Consider the following 319-nt stretch of genomic DNA (forward strand, 5'->3'; position numbering starts at 1 on the left):
GGGGGTCACCACCACCCCTGCTCCCAGGGGAGATGCTGGGCAGGCTTAGATTTGGGAATCAGGATCTTAAACTTTGATGGGAACCTTGGGAAAGACCCTCGCTAAGGTTTGGGATCTTCATTCCTACAGCTGACGGGATGGCGGATGGGAAGGAAAACGGTGTGGGGTGTCCAGAAGGATCCGAGCCGTGTTTGGATCCATCCGAGGCGGACATCCCCCGGGAGGCAAACGCAACAGCGCAACGCGACTGTCAACCGCCAGACTCCGAAGAGCCGAGCGGTGACTCCCATGGATGCCCGCCACCGAGGAAGCGGGGCGG

This window comes from Eurypyga helias, unplaced genomic scaffold, assembly GCF_000690775.1.
Source record: "Eurypyga helias isolate BGI_N326 unplaced genomic scaffold, ASM69077v1 scaffold26222, whole genome shotgun sequence".
Taxonomy (NCBI): Eukaryota; Metazoa; Chordata; class Aves; order Eurypygiformes; family Eurypygidae; genus Eurypyga; species Eurypyga helias.